Here is a 7,421-nt window from a genome sequence, read left to right on the forward strand (position 1 = left end):
AATCAAAACTGATAGAGTATATAAATCGATCTTGGGTTTCAACTTAAGCTTATCCTGCCTCTTAATATCATGTTAAAGGACTATCTCAACCAAAAACTAAGCTTATGGTTGAAACCTAGGATCGATTAACATACTCTATAAAAAACAATGTAGAGCAAAGTACAAAAAAAAATTATATTCTAGAAATTTCAGCACTAGCCACTACGATTCATGTAATAACTTTAATTTCTTCGGCAACGAAGCATAGTTCTTAAAACCATCTCAATATCGTTGGCATTGACTATGGCATCCTTTGAAACATCTTGCAGACCCATTCTTGATAATCAAGCACAATACAATTTATTCTTTCCTTTTCAGTGACTTGGGAAACGATTCTTTGGAAAACCATTGTTTTTTAGTATAAAATCATAATCCTAACAAAGGATAAAAAAAAAACCGATTTCATTAATTGTCTATGCTATAATAATATATAATATATTTTGTTAATTAAGGTAAACCCAAAAGAAAAATAATGCATTGAAGACTCCACCTTGATGAGCCTGCTTTAGCATTTTTATTTGATGATGGAAGTCAAACCCTTATTATATTTTGGGCTGCCTACTATATTGTGCTCTTAATTAGGCCCAATAAATGCAGGATTAATATTGGATAAAGTCCACGGTTTACTAACTTTGGGCTGCTGGAAATCAATTTATATTTTTACTAGTTATTTTCAGATTGTTTATTTTCGAATCTATATCTTGAATTATGATAATAATCTGATATGATAATTATCTCTAACTAATTCGGTTGTGCAGGGTATTTTAAGATGGAGATAATTATAAGTTATCTTAACAAAATTCTGTTTTATCAGAATATTTGTTTTAAGGGATAAGTTTTATTTGAAATTCGAATATATGTAGCTATCTTATTGCTAACGGATTTCCTTGAGTTTTGAATATCTGTTTCACGGATTTCCTTGAAGATAGGCTGGATTTTTTCTGTTAAGATGAACGTTGAAATTGAAGCCCAAAAATAGCGCAAGACTTATTCAAGTAACGTTGAAATTCCAACGGCTACTTCAAGTTCAAATCAGAATGTCCAAGTCTTCCATCTCTATAAATAGCGGTCAAGTTTTTGCTAAAGGCATCAACAATTACCTTCGAAGATTATCAAGCTATTTAAGAGTGTTTTCATGTTTTCTCTCTAAGTTCTTTAATACCTTATTATGTGTTTAGATTGAGAGAAAAGAAAGAGTATATCTAAGAGCGAAAAATATTTTATCAAAAGTGAGATATACTTAGAGTAGCCTTATAATACTCAAAGTTTTTTAGGTAGTCTTTTATTTCTGGGAATTGAGTTGCTAAAGTGTAATCGGGTGGTTACGGGTAGAAGAGAGGTGATCTTTTAAGAACTTTAGGGCTCTAAAGGAAGAAATAAAAGAAGTTTAAAATCATATGGGTTCAACAACCCTAGGCGGAGACGTAGGCATTTTTGCCGAACTTCGTAAAAATATCTCTGTCACTTGTCTCTGTTTTATTTGCTTCATTTTACTTACTTTTATTTCTTTTTACTTTGCTTTACTTATTTCTTATTCGTAGTTTATCTTCTGTCTCAGTTTCAAACTTTGTTTTTAAGCCTTGAAGTAAATCTCAAAGCCTTGAAGCTGAATTGTGAAATCAGTTTATTTCGCCTTGAAATTGATTTCAAGACCTTGAGATTTACAGTTTGTGAAAATTAGCCATGCTCTATTCAACCCCCCCTTCTAGAGTATACTTGCTACTATTTCATCACCCTATTGATCCTTCATGCATAAATAATATATGATTAACTCTATGTGCGCTCATGTGTGTGTAATACTGAGATTGGATTATTACTTGATTTATTACATAAACTTGAGGTAATGTACAAACTTTAAGCCATTCACAAGTTGTGCTTTTGAATCCGGTTGCAAATATATTGCATCAAAGCTTAATTCAACATTATCTTCGAGTATGACTTTGCTCTTGTTAATTCTTTTAATTCCTGGTAAAACCTATAATACAAATTTTTTTAAAAAAATAAAATAAAATGTGCATATAAAATATCAAACATATATAAAATAGTACTTTTTAATGGAAGGATTCCAGGTACTTAGTAATTTAACATAATAATGTTATTTACTTATTTAGGATTGTCCATTTTGTCCCCATACAATGAAACAACAAACTATTCAAGGGATGAAATAAAAGTAAATTATATGCTTATATTATTATTGAATAAAATTTAATGGATAACAATCCACTAACAAATTAAAAATTAAAAGTAACTTACCTTGATTTCTCCAGATTGAATTTTGGCTATAGTTCCCACATCGATAACAGGGTTTCTTCCCTTTGTTGTCTTAAGTAACAAAGGGCCCTCATTTTGTCGATAGATTCCATACTTTGACAAATTCCCATATTTCAATTTACTAGCAAGAGTGACTAGAGCGTCCACAGTTGGTAAACTAAAGTACTTTAACAAGTGCATCCCTATAAAGATCATTTCTCTTGCAACCACATGAACCTATATGAACCAACCATCAATAAAACCAATATACATAAGTACATTTTAGTTGTGTTTGTTTTATTTACAAGATAAAAAAAACGTGATAAAAAACTAACTGGATTTCTGATAATAATTGAAGTGTTGGCTCCCGAATTACATAAATCATAACTAATTTCCATCCCAGAATTACCACAACCAACAACCAAAAGATCTTTGTCTTGAAACTCACGACCAGACTTATATTCACTAGAGTGCATTATATCTCCCTTGAAATCGTTTAAACCGGGGATATTAGGGGATGTAACCCTTGCCATTTTCGCTTGTTGCGACTACCAAAAAACTTGCGACAAAAAATTTAGATGCGTTCGCAAAAGTGTCCTTAGCTTCAACTAGCCATTTTCCCTTGACTTCATCAAATGATGCATATTCAACTGAGTGAAAGTATCGCGGTCTAATATCAAGGTTGAAAACATAATCATCAATGTACTCTATGAAATCATTCTCACTCATATATTTCTTGGTTTGTGGTGCATGGGGGTTATGGGGTAATGAGCAAAATTCTTCTGCTAGATGAAGATGAAATCGATCATATGCGCGTTTCTTCCAAAGAAAAGCACAACAATCTTCCTTTTCAAGAACAATATAGGGAATAGATTTTTTGGTTAAGCATGCAGCAATGCCAAGTCCCACAGGACCTGCTCCCACTATCATGACAAAGGTTTCTTCCATAATTTTTTTTAAAGTAATTGTTTTGCTTAGCAAAAGAAGCTATGTATTCAATGGGAGAAATTTGACTTTGGAGTGATTGTTATTCTAAGGGAAATTTGGAATATTATAATTAATGTTGTTAAATTTTCATTTATATGATTAATTTTGTACTGTATGGAGAAAGTGCATTGGCATGTGGTGTTAATAATACATTCTATGATTTACAGAATATAACTTATTAGGATATGTTAAAAAGTATTAAAACAAAAACAAAAATTCCTATATTTTATGTAAACAATATGACAATTAGTAGTTGTAAACTTGGTAAAACAGGGTCATTCTCTCCCTAACCGAGAGCTTCTCTCACTAAGTTGAGTTTTTTTTTATTTTGTTTAATGTTACATGCATCCATGCTCATCAATCTATATATCCTTCTTCGTATCTTTGTTCATGTACGAAGTCTTTTTGGCAAAATCTATTAATCTTCTAACTTTGAATTCCTACAGCCAATAGAATTTGAGATACTTCAATACTCAAATTGTTCAATGATTGTTTTCCCAAATCTAGCTATTCTTTTCTAGTTTTAAGTTCCTTGTTCTAGTTTCTTTGTGACACTTGGATTTCATGCATTAGCCATTTATTTTGGCTGGTGCATCTTCTCTGCCTTTATATAGGAGCATTAAATGCTCAATTTTCAACAGGGTGTGGCTTTATAGCTCCTTTTTTCGTCTTCTTTCTGTCTATCTATGTCCCTTTCACTTCTATTCCTTTTATTTTGTCCTGTGTAATTTACTTTTCTTCTAGATCTACTAATTTTTTCTCACTTTTCCATGGATAATAATCAACCTCAAGGGCCCTATAATAATGGGGATCCTGATGAGGACCAAAGGATGGGTGTGTTGGCAGGTCTCCCTGCTAACTTCACCTTTCAAGGGCAGATTAACTATAATCGTAGTGCTATTGGCGTTTTCTTGGGACCCTACCCACCAGCAGTAACTTTTGTTCAACATATTGTCAATTGTAGGTGATCTGGAAACTATTTTCTCTTCGAGTGTTTCGATGCTTATGATTTCGATGGAATCATTCGCCAACACTCTGTTGTCTTTGAAGGCTGACTTATTAATTTAAGGCGATATCACTAATCTTATATACTACAAGAAATCAGCTTTGCCACTTCTCGTCTCTGGGTTAGAGTGCAGGGATTACCCTTATTGTTCCTAACTCGAGAGTGGGCAAACCAAATACTATCTCATGCGGGTTATATTGAAGAGTATGAACAGGTTGGAGCTGGGCTACCCATGCATGCAGATATAAGGGTGTGAATGTTAATTGATACATATCAACCACTTATTCCAGGGTGTTATGTACCAGTGGAAGGAGATCGTGTAGTCTGGGTTTTCTTCAGGTATGAAGGTGTCTTTAAATATTGTAAATCCTGTAGTCATGTTGGTCATAGCAGGGAGCGCTGCAAAGTGAAGAAGGATGTGGCGACTCGTCGTCTTCGGTGTAGACTTGTTGTACTAGAAAGACAGGGAATGAGGGTGCTTATGGGCCTAGGCAGCAGGCTTACTACATCAACTATGTCAAAGGACTTCCGAACATTTTTTGTTACTGAATACCAGAAGTCAACCTTATTCGGCCGACCGAACATGAAGATATTCCATTTATGGATAGGAATGGAAGAGGCGACTCGGATCTCTCTGGTGATAGCTCAGATAGTGGTGGTACGGAAAGGTATTACTCTGATTCTGATGGTAGCTCTGAATATGATGTTATTGAGAATGGACATGCAGGGAACAGATCCAATATGTTATGGCAAACAGGTACGAGATTTGGGCTGGGAAACGACCCTTATGCTCGGTATTACCCATCTCATCAACCATCTGAAAATACTTCTCAGCCACGAAATCATAACACAAGCTTGAGGATTAATTCTAGCCCACGAGAAGTAAGAAGCCTAGATCAAGATCTTAACTTACACTTGGGCCAAGCGTCCAATGGACGAAGAGAGCAGGAGCCTCAAGATAGAGGAAAAGCTCCATTTGAGCACCTATCTCCTCCAATTCGCTGGAGCTCCCCACACTCGGCTACAAATCTGGTAGCTCCATCAACTTTGGAGGTGGGCGAGTCTTTGGCTAATCCAAAATATTTACAAAGACAAAGGATCTGGCCGCCTCGTTTCCTTCTTTTACTATTGTGGCCCCGCCACCTCTAATCTTACCGATGTCATGCCCTCGTCTCCTTGAGTCGAGGCCGAAACCCATTGTTTTGCCTGAAAATAGTTAGGACTCTAATCGTGATTTTCAAATTACTACTACTGCATATTAGTTTATTGAAACAGGTAGCCGACTTGCTAGAACTCTTAGATTATCAAGGAACAACTTGGCTCGTGTTTTCCCAGAAGGTCAACCTACTCGCTCACACTTGGTGGGTTTGTCTCCAACAATCTATGGTACGAACCTGTCGAACATGCCGCTTACAAAATACGATACGCCAAACACCCCTATAACTCCAGTTTTGCCAATCAGGACGCTCAATGTTGACAGCCTCTTTAATTCAAGTCATTCTGGTTGGTCTGGAAAAAGGAGGAAACTGGATGAAGCTACTCTTGTCAAATCTGAAAACGGGTCGACAATGAGAAGGAATTTCAATGATCTGAATTGGGTGGAGAAAAAAAAATTGAAAACGCTGAATCAATGGTCAGAAAAGGGAGCGTAAAATATTTGGCAACGAGATAAGCATGGTACTCTGAAACTCAAATCTAAAGCTATGTCGGATGTTGACATGGCACAAACTTGGGGTGTGAAATTGCTTGTTCTTGAGTTCAAGGGGAAGAAGAAGAGACCGTGTGATACTTCTTCTTCGTCCTCTTCTGGCCGAGCAAAAGGCAGAAGAGTGTGGAAGTCACCTCTAAAAGGAGGCAGGAAGAGGACGACGACATGGATGTTGATTTTTAGAAAGTAGCACAACAATCTTTTGTGGAACATCTTAGTGAGGGGGCTGCATCGTTCCAGCCCCCGAGTCTAATATGAAGATAATCTGCTGGAATTCTAGGGGTTTAAATGACCCACACTCCCATAAAATTCCTTACCTAGTGTGGTTAATTAAACCTAAACATCCTTCTCTTTTGTTTTTGTGTGAAACAAAAATGGTTGTAACTGATGTTAACCCTCTTTTGGACTGTCTTTCCCCTAATTTTTCTTTTAGCAATGATGCAGTAGGTACTAGGCGTGGCTCGGCTTTGTTTTCTTGGTGTAATGCTACAATTACTCCAATCTTTTGCTCTTAAAATATTATGCTATGTGATATTCTTGAATTTAGTGGAATATCAAAGTATGTAGTATTTGTGTATGGTGCTCCGACTATTGAGGACCGGGTTTCGTTTTGGAATGATTTAACTGACATTATTTGTACTTATCCTTAATGTCTTTTACTAGGTGATTTTAACCAAATTGAATATTTGGCGGATAAACTTGGAGGAAGCCCGACTATTAGAAGGGTGGATACTTTCATTGATTGGCGTTTAAATAATGATGTACTTGAAATTCCCTTTTCGGGTCCAAGATATACTTGGACTAACAAAAGACTTGGGAACGGTTTGATTTTGGAAAGATTAGATCGTGGTTATGTAACCGCTGATTGGTTTGATGACTTTGGTGGTGGGAAAATAATACACGAACCCATCACGGTGTCGGATCATGCGGCTATCACATTTGATCTAAACCCCTCTCAATTTTCAGTCAACCGGCCTTACCAGGTGGAAGTTTCGTGCTTGCATTTTCCGGAGGTTGCTCATTTAATCAAAATGGAATGGTATAAATACGTTTCTGGCTCGAATTCTTTTGTTCTTGCGAGAAGATTACGTGGCGTGAGACATCGTCTTCAAAAATGGTGTCTTGACAATAAACAGGTCTTAGTTATTAACTGGCAAGATGTCAATAAAGCTACTCTATACTAGCTAGAACATCTCATGCTTGAGTGGTGGTAACTAGTCAGTACAACAACTCAATGTTATTATTCCAGAATGTCAACTACAATATGGTTATTGGCAACAACGTCTCAGAACGAAATGGCTAAAAGAAGGGGATGCTCCCACTAAACGACTTTTCAACAAGGTTAAACAAAAAAAAGAAGAGAAAAGAAATCTTGACTTTATGTAATGACAGTGGGGAATGGGTGGAAGGACAGGAGAAAATTGCAGACTT

The 7,421-nt window shown here is 36.0% G+C and overlaps 1 pseudogene; it reads right to left on the minus strand.

Annotated features, from left to right (window-relative positions):
* Positions 1-221: 221 nt before the first annotated feature.
* On the minus strand, positions 222-3,237 carry LOC110699416 (annotated as a pseudogene).
* Between the last annotated feature and the right edge of the window lie 4,184 nt (positions 3,238-7,421).

Source organism: Chenopodium quinoa, unplaced genomic scaffold (genome assembly GCF_001683475.1).
Source record: "Chenopodium quinoa cultivar QQ74 unplaced genomic scaffold, ASM168347v1, whole genome shotgun sequence".
Classification (NCBI taxonomy): Eukaryota; Viridiplantae; Streptophyta; class Magnoliopsida; order Caryophyllales; family Amaranthaceae; genus Chenopodium; species Chenopodium quinoa.